The sequence below is a fragment of the Eufriesea mexicana genome, unplaced genomic scaffold, assembly GCF_001483705.2.
Source record: "Eufriesea mexicana isolate 0111107269 unplaced genomic scaffold, ASM148370v2 scaffold474474812, whole genome shotgun sequence".
Classification (NCBI taxonomy): Eukaryota; Metazoa; Arthropoda; class Insecta; order Hymenoptera; family Apidae; genus Eufriesea; species Eufriesea mexicana.
The window spans coordinates 97,477-118,831 of NW_016907966.1; positions in this window are offsets into that span (position 1 = coordinate 97,477).

Genomic DNA, 21,355 nt, shown 5'->3' on the forward strand with positions numbered 1-21,355 from the left:
CGACGCACGGACGTCAACGTTAACGTTGACGTAAATAAGACAACGTCGAGCCGCAAAAACCTCGATCCCGATTACGTTCCTTAGCCGTCCGCGGATGCTACTCTCGCGGCGGCAGTGGTGCACGTGCGCATGCGCATGCTACGAGGAGTACGAACGCACCGCGCACGCGCACCGACGCGACCGGCCCGGCTTCGGACGATTACATTAGCTCGGGCGATGGCTATCGTTCTGTACGCACGATTAAATTGATTTATGGGTAAACGTTAACGGCGGCGTTTATTTGTAGTTCGTAGGTTGGCCGGCCTGCTACGGGAGAGTGGGTGAGCCCGCCATAGGAATTCGATGTTATCTGCTGACAGATACGAGATCGACCGTTGCATGACGTGCTTTTTTCCATTACGATCGCCCGTTTCTTTCGTTTTACGGGCTCGATCGTACGTGCTCACGGAATCAGCCGGGAAACGAGGAAAGAAACGAGTCGGAGCGCGAAAGAGAGACAAAAGGCCTCGAAGAAAGAAAAGGTAGGTTAACAGAGACGGAATTTCAGCTAGGGAACAGGGTTAGAGAGAGAGAGGGAGGACGGTAAGTGCGAAGGTGAGGGAGAGACACGGGGAATTCGCGCAATTTGCATTATAAGGAGCACGAGAAGTCACAGACCATTATCCACTGACACAGGGTCCGCGTGGAATTGTCCCTACGACGATATCTCGTTGACTGGCGGAGATTATGGCCGTAATAACAATAATGGTAATAAATGAGAACGAAACGAGAGCGAAACGCGCGAGCGAGCGATGGGCGTGTGCGTCGTGTGTATGGAAAGGCGGGTTTCGATCGAAGCGGCAGCGGCGGCGGACTTAATTGAGAAGCGAATGAGAAAAATCCGAAATAATCTGTTGGCAGCGTAATAGCTGGGTCACCGGGCTGTCAATCCGTTCCGAGCGGAGGTGGAATGTAAAATGTAGAGTCGCGCCCTGTTCCTGACATATTGACCTATGTCAAAAATTGATGTCGCTCGAATTGTTTATTCGTTGAATATTAAAGGCAAATCGAAAAATAAACGTTTATCAAATGTAATCGAGTCTTTATGCTACGTATACATATATAGGGAGGCCGTTGTATCGGTAACACGGAACATGTGTATTGAGCTTTAAGTAAAGGATTTTAAATACTTGAAAATCAAGTTTATTAATTATATGTAATAAATGTTGATTTAAATATGCAAAATATATCACAGTTGTTTTATTAAGCGTAATTAACTATGAATAAAATTGTATTAATTATGTTTTATATTTTGGAAATCAAGTTTAAATCAAAATTATCGATTATATGTGATAAATATTGATTTAGATATTGAAAAAATATTACAGTTGTTTTATCGAGCGTAATTAACTTAGAATATTAATTATATTTTATAATATTTGTGATTTAATTAGAGAATTGCAATAATTTATTTTGCACTGATGTATTGTAATAATTTATTAAGCGTAATTGATTTTTAATACAGTTATGTTGATTCTACTATAATTAATTATTTCACTACAATACTAATACTAATACTACTACTAATACTATAATACTAATACTAATGCCAGTACTACTATTAATACTACTACTACTAATACTATAATACGAATACCAATACTACTGCTAATACTATGATATTAATATTGCTACTAATACTAGTACTAATTATAATAAATATTAATTATTGGTATTGCCAAAGGCAATTTCCGTGAATTTTTTTTTTTCTAAGATTCAGTATTATTTTTATCATTTTTAAAGACAGCAAAGAAGTTTCAATTTCTTGGCAAATTTTCACGTAGAGAAATATCCCTTGCCAAATTTTAATGTCGACATTATTCAAATGGTAATTCACACGTTTATATACATTGCAATAAAATTGCTGTTTCAAACGTGTTGTACTATATCGGATGCCCATTAAGAATTGCCACAAATTGAAGCGACGACAGCCGACTTAAATTACGACCGTTAATGTGTAATAGCACACGTCGTTTCAATAAATCATTCTTAATCCTCAAAAACCACAAAAAGACCAGAGATAATTCGCAGGTACATATACCTAAACACCATGCACCTAAAAACTATCTACGCATGCGCTATTAAGCAGTAAAAATAAATGATTTAAAGCGATCTGAATTTTGAAATTGATAAGAAATAAAATTCCATAGTTTATTGTAAAATATACACATTATAAAAAATTAATATAATAATAATAAATGAATTGGGCAAAAATGATCATTTTATATTCATTTTATAATACAAATCTTCTTTTTGCATATAAAATATTCTTCTTATTTCGACCTTTAATCAAAAATTAGTATTTTAATTCACATACTCCATTTTTAGAATATAACAATAACATAATATATAATATGTAATATAACAATATTCAGAAACAATGATCATTTCATATATATTTTATAATACAAATCTTCTTTTTGCATATAAAATATTCTTCTTATTTCAACATTTAATCAAAAATTAGTATTTTAATTTACACACTCCATTTTTAGACAATTTTTTAATGAACAATAGAAACTTCAAAAATGGTTGAAAAGAGGCACAGTTGTGTGATATGTAAAATAAAAATATATCTTAGCTTGCAATTCGAATGAAGAACAAATTACCCGAATGGAAACTTGGGAAATAAAAACTGAAAAATTTCTTTTTACCAAAAACGACACAATTATCTCGCAGTCTTTAAACAGCACCTTTACTTATATGTTAATAAAAAGAAATTATAATTTGAATAAAAATCACCCTATTTCAAAGCAGAACGCACGATTATGGAACTGTCGAAACGCTGCCAACTCGAAATTCCACGCGTCAGTCTCAAGCAACAAGACCTTGAACATTTTCATTCGTGCAGTGCTTAGTCAGCCGCAATGCCATCGAATGGTACGAAAAAAAATAGTGGGATATCGAACGTGCCCGTATCAAAGCACCACAACTGCGCCACCTGGATCAGAATCATTGGATCTCATAAACATGACGCGGTGGCAACATGCAAAAGCGAGAAACCCATAAACGTGCAACGCGTTCTCGTTTTACGATGAGGCTGACCCGAGCCAAAAGAAACCCACGTACGAAGCCGGCGAGCCGATATAAATTCTAATATAATTGTAAAACAGACGACAAATCACCGGCCATTATGGGCTAGCGGAGAATTTACGATGGCCTGATCCCGGCATGCGTTTGTCCAATTGGCGTAGATTACATTGCGCTGACGGATAATAATGCCGGGGGACAAACGCGTAGGGCAACGTTCAGGGTGTGTTTTCATCGGGACACGGTCGGTGACTTAATTGAGAAATAACAGTCGACTTTTTTCCCAGCCGCACTAATTTCATTTCGCTTTTCGGCCATCGCTTGCTGCGGTGGCCCTGCAAAGCCGGTTTCAATTAGATCCTCCGTGCACGCGGATGATCGAATAAAAACGTTGCACTGCTCGTTTTTCTCAGATCCAGCGCACCTTCCCTGCCATCGAAGGTGTCTGCTGGAACGTTTGCTTTATATAAGGACTGCCGACTTAAATTAGCAACGAGGTTTCATTCTTCTGACGCTTCTTATGGCGTTTGTTACCTGCTGAGTTAGCTGCTGACTGGAAATCGAGAAATTTGGGATTTTAAGTTGAAATTGAAGGATTGTGATCTATGATAGAACTTCAAGTATCGGAACTTGGTAGAGTCTTCTTTTTAATTTATTTATCCTTCTTCTTAGTTTGCGTAGCTTCTAGAAACATAAGAGACTATTTGTAATAGACTTATAAAAGTCAGGTTAGGTTAGTTTCTAGATAATGGTCTGTGATGGGAATTTAAGTGTTGGAACTTGGTAGAGAGTTCTTTTTAATCTATTTATTCTTCTTCTTGCCCTACTTAAGTTTTAAAAACATAGGAATCTATTCGTTATAAGTTCGTGAATGTTAGGTTAGGTTCGTATTTGGAACTCCTTAGGAGTACAATGGCGGATGAAAGAAGTTCAAATATTAGCTAGTATGCAGAGCACCGTAATTTCTCAGGAAGGTTGTATAGCAGAAGCTTCAAAGCATTGCACTGTTTGAATTTTAAAAAGCTTTGCCCTTTTAATAGTAGTCTATTCGTAATAGGTTTCTAATAGTCAGGTGAGGTTACTAACTAGGTTAGGTTCGCATTGGACTAGCTACATTCAGAAATAAGATTGACCGACCTATATTGTATACACGATTCTTGTCCATCCTCGACGCCAGATCTACGCAATGTGAAGCAGCCTGTACATTCCAACGGTTTATCTGAAACAAAGTACATAACCTCAATGGAAACGAAAAACTACAGCAACTAGCTGCATTCAGAAACAAGATTGACCGATCTATTGAGTAGGCAACTAAGTGATTGCGCATTTTGTCAATAGATGGCTTTTGCACATTCTTTTGTTTTGTCAACGTGTTCAAGGCATCTAACTTATATTGCTTTGGACATCCGCCTTTAATTTAGTTGAAAGATTGTATCGATTAGTTATTTAGTTTCGTTTTTATCCCAATTTAAAAATGGAAGAACAAGACGCGCATTTCGGACATATTTTATTGTTTTATTTCCGAAAAGGCAAGAACGCATCGCAAGCACGCAAGAAGTTATGTGCCGTATATGGGAATGAAGCCTTGAAAGAAAGACAGTGTCAAAATTGGTTTGCCAAATTTCATTCTGGTGATTTTTCATTGAAAAATGCGCAACAATCTGGCCGTCCAGTTGAAGTTGACGAGACCCATATCAAGGCCATTATCGATTCAGATCGTCATAGCACAACACGTGAGATTGCAGAGAAGCTCGATGTATCGCATACGTGCATTCAAAAGAAATTAAAACAGCTTGGCTATGTCAAGAAACTCGATTTATGGATCCCTCATCAGCTTAAGGAAATTCATTTGACGCAACGCATTAGCATCTGCGATTCGCTTCTGAAACGCAACGAAATTGATCGATTTCTGAAACGACTGATAACTGGCGACGAAAAGTGGATAGTTTATAACAACGTTAATTTTAAAAGATCGTAGGTGATGCAAGATGAACCAGCCCCAGACGACACCAAAATCTGAGATTCACCGAAAAATTTTGTATTTTCCTTCTTATTTAAAATCCGCAATCACTTAGTTGCCAACCTAATATATCGTATGCACGGTTCATGTCCATCCTCGACGCGAATGCCACACATTGTGAAGCAGCCTGTACAGTCCGAGGGTTTACAAGCCGTAAATGCGTTCACGTGAAATTGCTCGCGGGACTTGGTCCGCCCCAGATATCCCCGATACGGATCGATCATTGTCCAGACACGATGCTGGCCGCGCGTAAAATGTTAATGAAGCATTAATGACGATGGCCAATTAAAAAGGAAACAGTAGTTTAATCCGATGAACAGATAAAGGGAGAGGTGGAGCGGCCGGAACAAAACGGCGGCGTGGACCTTATTCATTTACAAGCGGAATTTCTCCCAGGGGCCCCGATTATCGATCGCAAATGTTCGCCAAAAATTATACAAGCCGGTCTGTGTTGCTATCCCAGACAGAAATCGTCAGTGGAACGGCTTTTTATGCGATGGAAAGGAAAACCTTCGGCGAAATTACTGCCGGCCAGAGCTTCCATCCGCTACAGCTATTTCTTCTTCTTCGTTCCCCGGAAGGATGGCTTATTAGCTATTAAGCATACCGTAAACCGTGAGTTAAATCGGCGAGTGTCGGGCCATTTCTTCGAAAGGTAACACTCTGTAATTAATTCACGATAATTAATTCAATAAAAACCGAACGATTTTACTTATAAAGTAGTGCAACAAGACCTCCGGTAACCGAATCAATAAGGAGACATGATCATTCTGACGAGAGAGTTTATGCACAGAGCAACACTCGTGCTCGTCTTCTTGTATTTCAGAAGAAATCATTCCAGTGACACTAGAGAAGCGTAATTGGCTTTTTAATTGCCCGTGGATTTCTCCGGAAATTTTTTAATCGCATTTGTCGAGTGGAAGAGAAAGGTACCTGCGGTCGCCATAGAGATATATTTTGCACTGATGTTCAAAGTTAATCTGAAAATTATTTGATGTTACGAAGTTTTGGATTGACTTGGGTTCCATTTTGGGTATATAAAATGGCAGACATGGATTGTCGATCTCTTTGAAATCCGATGGATCGTCGTCAAGTACTTTTTCCAGGAGAACCTTCTCTCCTCCATTTTTTGATGAGGAACATGATTCGTCAATTAGCAAAATGAGAGTATTTTAGCAAATTAGCATAGTGTAATAAAGGATGACGAATCTTTGAAGTTTTGCGAAAAATCAAGTAACATAACTACATAGTACTCTGGTGATAAATATTTTTCTAATGGAGAGATATATTCCTTTCTGATAATTTAATTCTTCCTAAATTTTCTAGAAAATAGTTTGTCATATGAAAATTTGTATTTAATAACACTGGTTTAATATCAAGTGAAGCATGTAATATACTATAATAACTCGATTTAGAGGTTATCCAACTGTAATATGTAATTCAAGAGCTATAAATGCCATTAGCTATATAAAATCAACATTCAATTAATGACAATTACTGATAAAAAAATTTTGACCTTCGTGTTTTAATAAAAAAGAAAATAATAAAAACTGTTCCTAATGTATAACAAACATCTTATAAATAAATTTATATAGGAGAGTTAAATGACACACCCTGTACATTCAAGTCCAAAACCTAAGATATAAATTCCCTAGAAAGAAGGTAGTGGTACGAGACAACAAAAGTAAGAAATAAACACAATTCAATAATATTCGAATAAAAATGTATGTATATATAATTAATTACTTATAAATTATAAATTATTATATTTTATCCATTCCAATATCTCGTAACATGTTCATTAAGTAACCATCTGAAGTCCATCTTACTATAACTATACGAACACAGTGTTACCAAAATTTCCCTAGCCTACATTTTCCCTACCATACATAACCACAAATTAAATCCAAACCTAACCTATACATAACCACAAATTGAATCCAAACTTAACCTAAACCAAACCTAAGCTACACATAACCACAAATTAAACCCAAACCTAACCTATATATAACCACATTTTAAACCCAAACCTAACCTAAACCAAACCTAACCTCTACGTAACCACAAATTAAACCCAAATCTAACTTATATATAACCACAAATTAAACCAAACCTAACCTATACATAACCACAAATTAAACCTAAACCTAACCTATATGTAACCACAAATTAAACCCAAATCTAACCTATATATAACCACAAATTAAACCCAAACCTAACCTATACATAACCACAAATTAAACCCAAACCTAACCTATACATAACCACAAATTAAACCCAAATCTAACCTATACATAACCACAAATTTAATTTTTACATCGTTCAATACACAATCCACACGTGTATAAGCAACTCTTGAATGATAAAAAAGGAAACCACGTGACGTAGGAAGGAGTACCAAAATACGCCTGAAACGGAAATAAACGGAAACTTATTCGCGAAGAACGTTACGTTAACGGAATCTCGAAGAGAAGAGAAAGTCAAAGCTCCAAAATCCCTTTTACAACTAGTATAACACTGATCGCTCTCGTTCATCCGTTTCTTGCCGATAAATATGCGAATATCACTTTCTCTGCTGGTTTCGAACACAAAATGGCCCAGCGTCAAAATGGCGCGGCCCGCCATTTATGAACGCGTCAAGGTTCCAGCTGTGTTCGACTAAAAAGCGGTTGTAACAGACCTTTCAGGCGACACCGGCTGGGAATACTAGACATCCGCCAAGTAACTGGCAGGTATGTACGAAAGAACAATTACGACGCGGTCCAGGACGCAGTCATGCGCGTCAAAAAGTCTTTGTCTTGGTCCCTGAAGCTATAACAGGCTAACTTTTCGTTCTTTTTCCTACAAGCCGACCACGTAATTTCTACGAATACCTGAAAACAATGGCAATCATAGAGAAGTAAGAATGGTGATGGAACTTTCGACGATTAAATTATCAGCTACCTGCTATTAGACATCAAAGAGACTGATAAAGCGACTAGGTTATAGCGACTAAAGCATGTCACAGATTGCGGGTAAATTTGAAATCAGATATCAGGAATGATAACATTACTCCCAAGAGACATGTCTCAAAATTGGTATACCAATTGCATACCAATTAGAAAACAGGACTCTCTTCATCTGCTTAATAACATGGATATTCGTGCACATGGCAAGCAATAACGTACAAAGTGTAACAAGTCGTTGACAACTCTGAAATCACATACCATGTGTCTATCACTGAACTAATAACAAAAGCACCCGAACTGATATAAGTCTAATACAAGTAAGACCAGAACGAGTATTATCTGAAATATATTGCACAAGTACGAAGAAATAACAAGTTGTAACGACCAAAGCATATCAAATATGGCCGATCAATCTGAAACTACTGGAGTGACAATCTTATGTGTACAATACATGCGTCCGAACAGGTATACCTCTGCTATATAAAGCGTGAAATTTGTTCCATCTGCTAAATTATATGGATATTCGTGTAAATGACTACAATCGTGACACCAGAGAGACTGATGCAGTGTATTTTATTAAAAGTGCATAAAATAGGATCAATCATAGATCAGAGGGGAGTTACGGATCAAGTTCTAGGTACTGGAAGCTTATTCACGAGGAGATCAAAGCTGCAGCTTTCGTAGAAGACGCATCGAGATATCAGAAGATCTATACTCGGTGTGAAGAATCTTAATTGAGAGCTAGTGATGTGAAGAGATTGATCAAGAAACTGGATAATAACGGGCCAAAGACTTAAGTGATGTGGTTACAAGCTTGCATCGAATCTGGAGGAATCGTGTTCCTCATACTTTTAACACAAAGTTATGAACGTTGAAAGTTTCGCTAAGAATTCGACCACTTCCTCGGCTAATTCCTGAATCCGCGACTAAAGAACTATCGTTAAATAGCAGTTTCCATCGCAACAGCTCGCACGCGAGCACAAGGTATCAAATTTTCAATATTATCTCGTCCTCTCTATCAAACATTCGCCGGGAATCTCGCGTTACAAACAATTCATCGCAATATCATTTCCTGTTACGCGCTACCCTATGATCTTCGGTTCACAAAAAGATCTGAAATCATAGCCGGTACTTTCTACCACTTTCGTGCAGACAATGCACACTCCGAGTTGTTGGAAAAAGAGAGGAAAAACGAAAAGCGGAAAGTCAAATTACAGGTAAAAGGCGTTTCGCGGCTGTTTCGACACGATGGAAGAACGGATATAATTCTTTTATAACGGCTGAATTATTGTACGCAACTCATCCTCGAGACGCGGCATCGAGATACAAGGAATAAGGTTAATCTCTATGAGCAAGTTGCAACAAATGGATGATTTATCGGTGATCACGTTTTTGGATAGTCTTAGCTCCACGTCTGTATTATGCTATAATATGTAGCATGAGCGTATCGTCTTCTTAAATTAAACTCGTGTATATTGAAGGAATGGAAGTTTTATCAGTGATAATGTAGAGACCCATCTTCTTTAAGCAGCCATCAAGATTGTTAAAAATGACCAAAAATGTCACATCTACGAATCAAATGACACTGTATGATGTTATAAAAGAGTGAATATAAAGACATGTCAGGATTAGCAATAAGTGAAATGGAAAGATAAGACTCGTATCGTACAATGTGAATTATTTCACTCTGTCCTCTGAGATAATTCGATAAGAAAATGTTGTAAACAAGATATAAGGAAGAACAAACAGTTGACAAATAATTTCAGGCACTCGGGTTAAATGACTCACCTTGTATAAAGCATTGGCATGTGGGACTAGAGTCTTAAGAACAGCATGACTTACTCGACTATTGTGTCAGTATATGACCTAAAACTTAAGAATAGAATATCAAAGAGCATCAAAGATAGGCTAGGTGAAGTTACTAGACCATTGTATGAAAAGAAGATAGGTAGTGAGATGATACATACAAGGAACATACTAGCTCCACCTACCTTCACCTTTGGTACCCCTGAAATCCCTATATCTGGAAAAGATAGTGTGATAATGGTAATCCCGCTGCTTTTATCTTAGAGTATTAACTATTCACATAAGATAAAAGCAACGGGATTATCAGTATCACGTTATCTTCTCTAGATATAGGGATTTTGAAAGTTAAAAACTAAGAACAGGATATCAAAGAGCATCAAAGATAGGTTAGGTGAAGTTAGTAAACCATTGTATAAAAAGAAGATAGGTAGTGAGATGATACATACAAGGAACATACTAGCTCCACCTACCTTCAGCTTTGGTAATCCTAAAATCCCTATATCTAGAGAAGCTAGTGTGATACTGATAATCCCGTTGCTTTTATCTTATGTGAATAATTAATGCTCTAAGATAAAAGCAGCCGGATTATCATTTATCATTTAATTATCATTTATTAATTAAATTAAATTAAATTATCATTTATCATCTGGATATAGGGATTGCAGGAGTACCAAAGGTGGCGGTAGGTGGAGCTAGTATGTCCCTTGTATTTATCATCTCACTATCTATCTTCCTTTTATACAATGGTTTACTAACGTCACCTAACCTATCTTTGATGCTCTTTGATATTCTATTCTTAAGTTTTAACTCCTGAAATCCCTATATCTAGAGAAGATAGTGTGATACCGATAATCCCGTTGCTTTTATCTTATGTGAATAGTTAATACTCTAAGATAAAAGCAGGGGGATTATCAGTATCACACTATCTTCTCTAGATATAGGGGTTTCAGGAGTACCAAAGCTGAAGGTAGGTGGAGCTAGTATGTCCCTTATGCGTGTAATCTCACTACCTATCTTCTTTTTATACAGTGGTCTACTAACTCTACATCTACGTCGATACTTTGTATAGCTTTCTACCAACTCTATGGCATCTGTGCAATCTACATAATATATAGTTGCATTTTATATAGTGCTCTATCTTCGTGATTGTATCAAGAAAGGTGTTCCTAATACGCTTTGAGCAATGAGATCTGCATTCCATCCATAATATGTCTACCTTCCCATCTCTGCACAGTAGTTTCTTCGAAACATCGTATATTTAGCCGAAGCAGCTTCCACGTATCTTGTATCTTTACCAGGAATCATTCGATAGAAATCGATGACGCTACAGCGAATCCGACGATAGCCGATTTCTTCTCTTTCTTCCTCTTTCTCTTCTTCCTCTCCAGCGTTTTCCACCTGCAACCGATGAAAATATTGACAAATTTCCGAGAATCTTCAACGTGTTCGAGCCAAACATCTGAGAGATACTTATCTTTATGATCCTCCGACTTATGGTCCTCTCTCGATAAGTTCGTTTATAGCATCTCCGATAATTATATGATATACAATCAATAAATCACGGTGAACCGTGGCTAATTAACCTGCAACAGGAAGGGAAAAGAAAGTCTCCTAATTGTCAAGCAGTCTCGTGCACGCGTAATCCTATCGTGTACAGGCTATAATAACTTGTTCTCGAACCATTGTGACGGATTACCGTTAAGTTAATCACAGTTTACGTAGTTAAATCGTGGCCGTGGATTAAATGAAATTAAAATTCAATATACCTCGTATCATTAGATCTGTGATGTAATCGGTGTAATCACTGGATTGTGGACATTCGCAATATGCAAATAACACGTGTGAGTCGTAAACATGTAATATAAAGTGAGTTGTAAAAGCACGTACTTGTACCTTCGAAGCACAATCGAAATGTGTTAACCAAATTTTATCTAGCCTACTTATCTCGATTACCTTAGATTACTGGTAAACCGTTTTGATAAATAATTTACGTTTGGATAACTCTTTCCCTTATTCCTATTCGTTAAAGTGCAAGGAAGGTTAGAACAGAGAAAACAGGAACACCCGTTATAAAAATATATATTTGCATAAACATCCATAGGTAAGTGTCAAATAAGTTGATTCACTGAAATCATCATATCAGTTTGATGTCACACTAAAAAGTACCGATATTGAAGAATAATACTAAATACCTAAAATTTGGTATCTAGTGTATAGTTACTTTTAATTTCCCAGTTAAAAAATAGTTTCATTCACTGCAGCCATCGTATCAATTTGATATCACTCTAAAAACTACCAACATTGAAGAATAATACTAAATACCTAAAATTTGATATCTAGTGTCTAGTTACTTTTAATTTCCCAGTTAAAAAATAGGTTGATGCACTGCAGCCATCGTATCAATTTGATATCACACTAAAAAGTACCAACATTGAAGAATAATACTAAATACCTAAAATTTGATATCTGGTGTCTAGTTACTTTTAATTTCCCAGTTAAAAAATAGTTTCATTCACTGCAGCCATCGTATCAATTTGATATCACTCTAAAAAGTACCAACATTGAAGAATATTACTAAATACCTAAAATTTGATATCTAGTGTCTAGTTACCTTCAATCTTTTAGTTACTTTTACCTTTCTAGTTACTTAGAATTTTGTATTAAGGTATCTTTTAATACCCTTCGTCTTTAATATCTGATTATTTAAATGTCATTGATGCGTATTGGTATCAGTGCAACTACCAATCTGGAAATCTCCATATTTCCGTCTCTCTGTCCCTCGCTGAAAGTAATTACTGACTATGCGCTCATTTATTAGGTAGACAATATCCGGAATAACGGTGGCCACGATGAATCAAGGAGACTGACGCGAAGTTCAACGTCGGAACAGCCACTTCTCAGCTGGTGTGTACCTACAACTGGTGCATCTCGGAAGTTCTCTTCGTTACGTATCGCTGCGGGTACCTCGCTCGGATAATAATGCCGACCTCCATCTCGTTTCTCGAATTATTACCACGACCGCTTGCTGTTGTGTTAAATCATGTATTCTTTTAATCTTTGTTTCAATCTCTGTTCCTCCGCTTTGATTTTATTTTCTCCTTCTCTTTTTGGCGAGCGAGAGAGTGAGAAAGAGAGAAAGGAATCGTAATGGGATACACGTGGAGATGGATCATCACCGGAACGCAATATGAGTTAATTACTCTGGCTATATGCCTTTGCGGTACCAAAGACGTTACTTCTGTGTTCCTTAATGAATATACCGTGTTCCTATAAAAACCTTACTTTGTTGTTTCTGTGCTTCCGTGTTTCTCTAAAATCGCCAGATTAAAGTGCCATATACCAGGACCGTATTGAAATCGCTTTGAATCAGCAGCTCGATTTAACCTGTTCATCAGAAATGATAAGCTAATTTGTTAATGCGAAATGCTTTTGTTAAGAGTAATGCAGCGGTATTGCTATTGATTCTTAAGATATAACGCTGCAATAAAATATTGTATTCGTACCTGGTCTATCTATCAATGGCTGAAGCTTTGTATCAGCCTTTGGGATCTCTATAATTACACTTCTTTCACCGATTGTATCTTACCTGTGATGCAGTCCTTGTTAAGAGATATAAAATGCTGGATATCGTTACATCAATTGGTATCATTGTTTAGCTCTGCACTTCAGATCATGATATATTTCTTTCATTGCCTGTACCTTCACTTTGGTGCAGTGTCTATGTGTATAAACGTGTACCATGTACCTTATACCCGAGAAATAAAATTTTCACTGCATACACTAAAAATGTACATCCACTTTTAACATACGTGCACACGTGCATCCTAGTATAGTGATCGAGGTTGATTTACTGGAATAAAATGTTATTGAAAATTAAACGGTTTGATTAAAAGTTTGATGAAAAAAATTTGAACTTGATTACCTATCATGCTGATTATAATTTTACCACATCATGAAAGGAATATCCTGTTTTACTGTAATTAAGTCATGTGTCGCAATAAAAATTAATTTTTTTAGAAATACAGTTCACCATTAGCGATTACCATTTTAGGTTTGGGGTATGCTAATCAGTTCACAAATTTTAAATCAGACTCTGTCATAAATGAATTTTTTTTCATCATAAACTGAATCGTGACATCTCCTTCCAATTAGTAGAAAGCGCCTCCCACTCTACTTATTTAATACCACAGTACATACATATACACTCACATAAATATATATTGTAGCTCTGAGGGTTCACTGATAAGTAATACCTTCTTTTATGCGCTACTAACATACATCATATTATTATAGGTTACTAACAAATTTACAATAAATAATTTGAAAAACTGCTTGACGATAACACCTTTTATATAATATAACATATATCGTATCTTCTAAAGAAGAAAAGTATATATACAAGGTGGTTCATAAAGCTCTTGAACAATTTTAAAACTTTGTACTGTAAAATTATTACAAATAAAACAAAACAGTGTTTTGTAGGACTTATATAACAAAGTGTCACAGATCACATTTGTTTTGTACATCTGATTATATTTGTTCAGCTGTCTTTAAATCTGCCTTGTGATCTTTATTAATTATATAACCTCAAAGAAAGAAATGCACAGTAGTGACATCTAGGAAACAAAGAGAAACTATTGAGTTACCTAAATTAATCCATCTATCAAAAACATTCTTGTTATAGAAAATAATTTGATTTTTTCAGTAAGATGTAGAAAAATATATATCAGTCGAACAATAAATTACGGAAAATTGCATCGTTCAGTCCGCAATAGTTTTCGTGTAATAAATTCTTTAAATTGCACAATGGGTTTACGAGCATCCTGTATAGTGTTTTCTTCTAATGAAAGAAAAAAATGGTATTAAATCTAATCTGATCTCTTATTAAACTCTCATTATATCTTATAACGATAACACGTGGAAGGAAATAAAATCGCACAAAGGTCCCCACCAGTAGTTTTGAGTGTACATGGTTGTCATTTATATTAGCAAAAAAAGAACTAGTGATATGTAGATTCCTTTTTTCCATGCTATGTTGTAATGTTAGATTGATCGTTTTAACTACGGTTACGAAATGACATTTATAAGATACTTATTTAGCTTTTTATATAGGTAAAGTAATGTGAAAACTATGTATATGTATATATAGTCACATTTATATTCTTATGACTTATCGTTAACCTAAAGAAGGTTAATGTGTTTAATCTTAATGGCAAGATGTTCCTATTAACTTTTTCAATAATCAACTTTTAACTTATTCATATATGTATATATTTACTGGTGACATTAAAATTGAAAGAAAAGATAGAACAATTAAAAATGAGATATCCTGAATTGTTTAAATATCATGATAAAGAAATATATTATGCAATTAACAATTCACTGATTTATGAACATTTGTAAGATACCATGAATTATTTTTATTTCACAGTAACTCGAATGACCATGGATGGTAATGTAGACCAGAAAAGTTTCAACAATGGAGCCACACAGTCCCTCCATTCTTCATCTGTCTTACTCCTTGGACTTCTACAGATTACCATCTACTCAGCAATTTATCTCCCTTGAAGAAAAGCATGTAACTAAACAAGGAAGTGGAATATTAATGAAATTCAGGCAGTTCACTGAAAATGAAAGAATTTATAATAATTGAAACATAACTGCTGTCTAAGTATTCAGTCTCATCTCCTCAACAATAACAGACATGCAATTATCTTATTTTTAAATTTCAGGGCTGGATTTGTACTGGATAACACTGAGCATTTGAAGTAATGTAAATAGTGGTGATCTGCACATGAACATATATTGTAGATAGACTTGGAGCAGACAATTACCAGAATGTGACTAAATGTAATAAAAGACATCCTTGAATTATTCTAGGCTTGGATTGGACAATATTCTATTCCCGTCTGCTACAATATTCTAATAGGACACTTCCTTATTCACACCTAGTATATATAAGAATAAAAATTTAATTTATAAAAATAATTTCAAATAGCCATTGAACTGCACAATTTTTCCATAAAATCGATTCATAATTATTTTTTATATAATCAATGATATAATGATTCATTATTAATTATAATCTTTAGACTGAAATAATTTTTGGCTTTTGACTTCAGTATTTCTAAAAATAAAACTTCTCTCTTCCAACATTAACCCTTGTTCGAGGGTGTCCAATACCAGTGCCGCCATCTAGCAAAGAAAAGAAACAATTATATTAAGACTCACATAATCAGCGAATTTGTCTTCAGAATTTGCGCGATGTAGTTATAAGAAAATTAAAATAATATATAACCGTAATAATTAGTGATAACTAGTAATAATTAGCGATATTTTATTTCCCTTATCACAGTTAATGCTCCTAAATAAAATGGCATGATAACCTTCAAAAATAATTACCAATGATTACCGTCAAAAGATACCTCGTATTTGACGTCTAATTTCCTTCACATTTCAAATGCGATAAATACAAAAGAAAAAAAGAAACTGTAAGAATCTTCCTGTGTGAGAGCTCACGTTTTCCAAAGACAGCCGCCACCGTTATCAAACTAATTCCAAGCGGATAAAATCCGCTCGCGCCCAATAAAATCATTGCGATATCAGATCAAGGTTTTCCACAGACGTGCAGGTTTGCCCATGGTTGGCGCGTTCGCGAGAGGAAGGCTGCCAGGCTAAATGTAACATTAGATCGGACTGGTGTGCCTCGGGTACAGGCGTATAATTATGAAACGTTAAAAATTTACAACCGGCACGTACGTACGTACGTACACGGAGCGCCGCTGTAAACGTAATTACACGGGTGCACCGGTGCAACAGTACACACAGAGAGCGTAGAACACGCGGTCTCGCGTGGCCAAGCCGATAAACGACCGGCAAGCAACAGCTTGTCGCGGCGTATCACGGTTTCTCTGTTCCGAATGCAAATCAGAAAGCAACTCGCGGGAGAAGAGAAAAAAATACCGGTCTTATACCCGTTTATCTAACCTGTTAAATGAAAATGTCGAGTTAACTCGTCATTCGTGCTGTTGGTATTTTGGATGTTACAGCGCCATCTACAATGTCGTGGCTGAATCGTAAAATCGATCAGACATCGAAATTTATATGCTGGAGCATCTTTAGGCAGACGAGTCGGTAGGAGCCTGAGAAGATAAATTTTCGTTTAAATTAGCCAAGATACTTCGACTTTTTAATTTATTTGAATAATTAATCTAGTTTTGGTTCAATTTCTGTTGATTGTTCGCATTTCATATTATTACATTCAATTTCAGACCTCGTTATATTTTATATACCGACTATACTTTAGCTGTGATTCAATCCTCGTCGAAAGAGGTATCATGTTGCATATGATATTCCTAGATGTCGTTGTACCGATTAGCAGTATTATTTGAAACTTTACTTTAGGATCTCTTTAGGTACGTTTTTCTTTTAGCGAATCAACCTTAGCCATAGTTCTGTCTAAATAAGAAAAGATAGAATGTAGAATACAACTGTAGATATCATTGCGTCATTCTATGGTGCTACTTGATGCTTCAGGTTAGAGCCTCGCTGTATTTCTTCTACTGGTTATACCTTAAGTGTGATTTAATCTTTATTTAAAAAGATAGAACTTTGCATGTGAGCCTAAGTGTTACTGCATCAGTTGACGCCATTACTTAATGCTTTAGTTTAAGACCTTTCTATGTTTCCCCTACTGACTATTGGTTAGCTGTGATCTAACCTCTAAAGAAAAATGTAAAATATTACACGAGATTCTGAATGCCATTTAATGCTTTAATTTAAATTTTACAATATTCGACTATAATTAAATGCAACTGTATATCTACAAAAAAACAAAATTATTCAGCAAAACTCTCGTATCCCATGTATAAAGAAACTATTACCACTACCATATGTATTTCTTATAACCTTAAACAACACTTGTAACTACTAACATTTCCATTTATTACTTGATATTATGCAGATGTTTAATACCGTATATCTCTTAATAAATTTAGTCTAGAATATTTCTCGAAGTTATATCTAGAAATTTGAACAAATTTTTGTTTAAATAGATATAGAATATATTCTGGGGAGAAAATAATATTGGATTCATATTTTTTAGATATGTGATATCTTGGAAGATCAGTGTAATTCATCACTATGTTCACTACGTTTGTCACGTGATAATTGGTGAACAGATATAAATTGTTCAATTTACTTTGAATAATAAATGAATATTGTCAATAAAACATTATCGAATATAAAGAAATTAATAAATTATTGACCACTGTATGTAAAGAGTAATTAATGAGATTGAAAACAATCGTAACTTTTCAACCGAACTTCTACAAACGGATTACTAGTTAGCTTGCGGTACCGTAACTTAAGCTCATTTGTCACTTTGACATCGGGGTTGGTTTGAAGTGTGAAAGGGGTGGGTATAATTGTGGACTAGCACCATGAGCTAACTGATTACTATTGTCTACTCCACTCACACTCTATAACTTCATATAACTTAATAGCTTACTTACCTTTATACATCACATATGTATATCATTAATATACAATTGGTAATAAAAGCTTAATACTATTAAATTAATTAATTCTGTTTTTTATTTAAAATATTTTGATTTTTAACAGATTTGGTATAATCAATAGTGAATGATTTTCTGTTCTTTCTACAACGAATAAGAAAACCATATCTCATTGATTATCTTTCAGAATTCTATTCTTAATCCACTATCTTTGAGCTTCATTCTATATCACTTAATTAAGTTGTTACTTCGACATTTTACAATTTTATTTCTCTTCTTCCTTAAGCTTTTAACATTTAACATTTTAAAACTCACATTCTTTTTATATACCGTTTTGTAATTCTTTTCTTTGTCTTTTCCCTTATCTAATACGATTTCTTTTTACAATTCTGTTCGTGGAATATCACTAGATGTCGTAGGAGGCATAACTGGAATAAGTTTATTCTTTAGCATGCTTTCCATTCTGTGATACGTTATTACTTATAACGTAAAGAGAAAAATAAAAATATCTTACCCTATTTTTCTCATTCTTCCATATCATATCATTTTTCCTTTTATAAAGTGTTCATAGTTTCACTCCCTTTCTTTTGCTCTGATGAATGTATCTTCGGTATATAGAAAGTTGCCATTATGCAAAAGCAAAAAAAGGAGAAAAATTCAAAACAGGAATAAAAACTTCATGAACTCGGCCATCATACAAGTGTTACGAAATCACTGACCTAAAAGGGCAATAAAAAATCGACATCAATCGGTCTAATATGATATTCATATCCAAGCCGGAACAGATGAGAATACAGGTATATAAAACACTAGTCGAAGCGGTCGAAGTTTATGAAATCAGTGGATGACGACTGAGAGTAAATATGTGTTCGCTCGCGCGGCAGGACAGGAACAAAGCGAGCGGAGATCCCGCGGCGCTCGCTGAACGTTTTATCGGGCTCATCGGATCGCGGAACAAGCGCGAGAGCGTTCGCGAACGATAGTGTAATTAGAAAAACGAGCGGATTTATATTTTCAACCGGCTCGTTCTCCGGCTATCATTAGCGAAACAGCTGTTAAAGGCGTGCATTTACTTATCGTTGCAACGCTCTCGTCTATGTTCCAGCGAAACGTTTCAGCGTTCGTTATCAACGGCATTATCTCTGGATGTTTGTTTCTTCTTTTCCATTCAAACAGCTTCGCACCGACCTTTACATCCCCTTCCTGAAACGATATCAAATTATATATACTTCAGGTCCCATATTGGTGACTGAAACAAAATAGCACGACAATAGTTGAATAAAAAGTATCATACCCAATGATTGTTGCAACGATAGTCCAGTTGATTAGGTGTTTGTCTTTCCTCATAATAAGTAATCTTCCTGCGAAGTCTTCTAAATTAAACTTATCAAGCGAGGATTAATTTGGAGTATGTAATAAGTTCAACGCATCGAGTCACTGCAAATAAATGAAGCATTCCTATGTCATGTGATTGATACAGTAATTGCAGGTATTTTCTGATAAATCTTTGTCAATTGTTAATATTAAATAATGAATTTGTATCATTCCATAAAACGTGACAACACTCACCAATAATAGAAAAAAATATTGTCCTTTTGCATTATTTATATTTGTACTGCTAATGACTGATTCATAGTGAATAAATTTATGTTCGTAAAAGAACTATCCTGTTTTAAGATGTCTTGAAGCTAAGAAGTTGATCCTGTGTCATGGAAATAGTCATCGCGTGTATATGTTCATGACTATTGATGCGACTCGTACGTTGTATTATGATAAACAGCGTATAACTCTGTGCCACAGATACAAAGGAACAGTTTCGTAAAGGCCACGGTAACGGAAACGTTGAAACAACAGATAATATGCGGCTGCCATTTTCGACGGATGTGGTTGCAGTTGCATGAACTTTGGTTTCTTCATCTACAATCAAGAAAATTTGTTCATATCAGTAAACGATAGACAAAAAAAAAATACATGATATATGAAAATAAATAATAAAAATACCACATTCATAGCTACATTCAAAATTTCCTACATTCGTGTTGACAAAACGCAGCTTTAAATCATTTACAAATCAATATTATCACATAAGATTATTATAAAGATAGTGACATCTCCAGAAGATATCGATACGAGAAATCGAGATTCCCTTCGAGGAAATATATTATATCACAATCGAGAACAGTGCAGATGTAATTAGCAATAAAATAACACGTAACAGTGGTATACAGCAAGCGGTGTCAAAGAAGAAACGCGTTCAGAAACTTCCCATTTGCGTGACGCAATCGCTCTATTGGCAATTCGCCGCGCGAACGTCAGCTTCGACACCGAGCGTGATTAATACTCGAAAGCAATCGTTTTTACCCAATGTCGATCTAGTTTCGCTACCACGACCGGATGGTGTATAATTAGCGGCGAACAAAGGATGTGGGACAGTCATAAGTACGAAAAACCGAATGTCCCGGGATCGGGAGGAAGAAAGTGACCGACGCCCGTATAATATCGCTTGCTACCGTAAAAACAGACCCGTCGACAGGTTTTCGAGGCGAGTTACCGCTCTACCGGCCAATCGAACGAACAATGAGAAATGACATAGTAGAACAAGCTTAATCTTCCTTGAAATGTCTTTCTGCCAAAGGAATGTCACATCTGGAATTTTCATAATGAAAATATGTTAATTAGTATCAATGTTAATTTATCAATTCTATAAATATGCATTTTTCAACAAATTTTTGTATACTCACAACATTCAGATACTTCATGAACACGACGAATGTACAATAATTTCCTATTAGTGTTCGAATCCAGTAAATTGGAACTTGAAGTTAATTTGGATTTAATTTGGATTTATAAGCCACACACTGAACCTGCTTCCATTAATAATTGTTAATTTTGATAGCGTAAACGGGTATAACTCACGTGCCATAAATGGTCGAAAAAATCATAAAAGTCGATCCAGCAGAAAACGTTTTAAGGGATCCATCCAAACGTCGTGAAAG